The following is a 3,565-nucleotide window of genomic DNA, read 5'->3' on the forward strand; positions in this document are numbered from 1 at the left end:
CACCCGGAGGAAACCTATGCATACACGGCGAGAATGTGCAGACTCTGCACAGACAGTGACCCAAGCCGGGAATTGAACCTGGGACCCTGGCGCAGTGAAACAACAGTGCTAACCGCCATGCTCCCTATCAATGACACTCAGCCAATCTCCTAATCAGATCAGTAATTCACCTTCAGTTCAACTACATATTTATTAATCCCACTGCTTCATCTTTATGAGGGACTTCATCAAGTGCCCCGAATGTTCATACAGACAGACCCTTGTCCACTACTTAGGTGACCTCTTCAAAAACAAATGAAATAAATGTCAGAAATGGTCTACCCCTTGAAATATTCATGCTGGCTCTCTCTGATCAGCTGAAAAATGTCAAGTTGCAATTTCAATATAAACACACTGCTGTAATAATACTCTATTAGAGCATTTGCACTAAACGGCTTTCCACTTCTGACGCACATGATTCACAGTGTGCACACAGAACCTAAGCTTGACTTTATAGAGGTCTTGTGGTGCAGTAGATCGTGTCCCTGCCTCGAAGCCAGAAGCTCTGGGTTCAAGTCCCCCCTCCAGGACTTGATGGCCAAGGTTGATTATTAACCTGCAAATCTTTCCAATAGGGTGAGCAGGAGAATTTCCTGGGCAGCCACGTGGAATGGCACTCCTCAAGCTATATAGCCTCTGGTACTGACCCGTTACAGGAAAAAGCTGTGGAAACAGACGTAAACATATGCTTTGTCTGCCTCTATTTAACCACATTACCCTGCACCTTGGCTTTTCAGTAATACAAACATTTCATAATAAAGTCTGATAGATGCTCCAGACTTGGGTGTTTGTTTCAGAATCCAGCCTGTCTAGTGGGGCACCGCAGTGGTGGGGTGTGGTGAAGAACTCCAATAAATTAGTTAAACATGATTTACCTCTTACAAAACCATGTTGAGTCTGCCCAATTACCCTGAATCTTTTTAAGTGGCCTGCTATGGCGTCTTTATTAATAGCTAACATTTTCGTGCTTTCAATGAAGGAGTTGCGTTTGTTATCTAAGACATTTTGCAAAATGACCACCTATCAGAGCCCTTTATAGGGGCTGGTTTAGCACAGGGCTAAATCGCTGGCTTTTAAAGCAGACCCAGGCAGGCCAGCAGCACGGTTCAATTCCCGTACCAGCCTCCCCGAACATGGGCCAGAATGTGGCGACTAGGGGCTTTTCACAGTAACTTCATTTGAAGCCTACTTGTGACAATAAACAATTTTTGTTTTGTTTCATTTTTTAGCCAGGATCACCACCATTCGCATTCTCTTTTGTCTACATCTTTGACAACCTCTCTACCTATCGTTAGCCCTTTATCCAGCCCCACCCTTACCCCCAACATTATAAATTTCATTCTATTTCCAGTTCTCCCTAGCTTTGCCAACAATCTCCCAGATTCGAAATGTTAGCCCTGTTCTCTCTCCACAGATGCTGTCAGCAGAGATTGTCCGGTATTTTGTGTTCTTGTTTCAGATTTCAGCATCCGCAGTAATTTGCTCTCATCTCATTAGCCACTTCTTTTAAAGACGTTAGGATGAAGTCAGCACACAGCTCCTTCAATTTTCTCAGTACCACTTTCCCGGTGATTGTAGTTTTTCTGAGTTACCCATCCCTTCCATTTCCTGATTTACAGTATTTCTGGGATGCCATTTGTATCCTCTGCAGTGAAGACTGATGCAAAATACCTGTTTAATTCATCTCCCATCTCCTTATTTTCCATTATCATGCAGACTCACTTTCTATAAGAAAAATGCTCACTTTGTTAACTCTTTTTAAAACTTCTATAGAAACCCTTACTATGTCTTTATATTTCTAGCTAGCTTTGTCTTATACCGTAATGTTTCCTTCCATATGAATATTTCGGCCATTCTTTGCTTTATAATATTCTGTCCAATCTTGTAACCTGCTCCCAATTATATCCTCGAGTTTGATACTATCTTTAACCTTTTCTTGTTAACCACGGATAGTGGGTCCTCCCCTTGGGATTTTTCTTTCTGGTTGGAATGTATCTATTCTCTGTATTCTCTTAAATATCCACCACTGCATCTCTATTGATTCGCAACATAAATTGCCAGTTTATTTCAGCCAGCTGTGCTAGTCTTGGACCCATTCTTCTCTCCCTCAAATTGAATGCAAAATTTATTCAAGTTATGGTTCTGCAATATTGGGCCACCTTCATTATGAGGTCATTAATGAATCCCATCTCGTTGCACAAAACCAGGTCTAGTATAACCTGCTCGCTGGTTGGCTCCAGGACATGCTGTTCTAAGAAAGTACCTTGAAAACATTGAATTCCTCATCTAGGCTATCTTTACCCATCTGACTTCCCAGTCTGTATGTAAATTAAAATCACCTATGATTATTGCCATACTTTTCTGACAAGCTTCCACTTTTTCTTCCGTTATACCCCATCCAACCGGATGGTTGTTAGGAGGGGGCCTGTACATCACTCCCACAAGTGATATTGTGCCTATATCATTTCCCATCTCAAACTGCACCGTTTCTGCATCTAGGTGTCCTGAACTTAGGTCATCCTTCTCTAATGCACTGGCTCCCCCTCCCACCTTTCCCTAGCTTCCTATCCTTCCTTAAAGTCATATCCTTCAATATTCAAATCCCAATCTGGGTTATCCTGCAGCTATGAGCTATGTCTCTGGACTGGCTATCAGATCGTGCTTATTTATTTAAATTATTTCTATGGCTGTTGAAAAGCAATATACTGCAGATACTGGAAAACTGAAATTTAAGGAAAAAACACAGAATACTGGAAACAGTCAGCCAGCGGCTTCCGTGCAGGTGAGAGTTTCTTTTCCTGGGTCAAGAGACGCTGCCAGATCCGCTGCACGTTTCCACCAGCGTCTGCAAGCTGTGGACTATATAAGTTTGTAGAAGTAGTTTATTATTGCTGTACGGCAACGCCCGGTCCCCCTCAACTCTACGGTCGAAGCCTCGGCTGCGAAGCACATTGTATGCGGGTTCACAGGAAGAGAATATCTTTGACGCCGTTCGAGGTGGTTTATCGCGCAGGCTGGGAGGAGATGAGGAAAGGTTATGTGAAGAAAAGGAGGAGGCGGCAGAGCAGACGGAGGCAGCGGCAGAAGTGGGATGAGAATAAGCAGGGTTGCTGGGGGAGTGCATAGGCAGGATGGGCTGAAGGGCTTTGTTCTGGGACTGGGAAACCCTTCTGTGAGGAAATGGCACAAGGTGATGGGCAGTGGATGGGCGGGTGTTTTCCTGCCCTGGGAGGTGAGGAGGGAGTCTGGGGGATGAGGAGGAGGGTGTGGGGGGGGGGGGGGGGGGGGGCGAGGAGGAGGGTGTGGGGGGAGGGGGGGGGCGAGGAGGGTGGTGTGGGGGGGGGCGAGGAGGGTGGTGTGGGGGGGGGGCGAGGAGGAGGAGGAGGGTGGGGCGAGGAGGAGGGTGGGGGGGGGGCGAGGAGGAGGGGGAGGGGGGGGCGAGGAGGAGGGTGTGGGGGGGGCGAGGAGGAGGGTGGGGGGGCGAGGAGGAGGGTGTGGGGGGGCGAGGAGGAGGGTGTGGGGGGGG

Source organism: Scyliorhinus canicula, chromosome 20 (genome assembly GCF_902713615.1).
Source record: "Scyliorhinus canicula chromosome 20, sScyCan1.1, whole genome shotgun sequence".
Classification (NCBI taxonomy): Eukaryota; Metazoa; Chordata; class Chondrichthyes; order Carcharhiniformes; family Scyliorhinidae; genus Scyliorhinus; species Scyliorhinus canicula.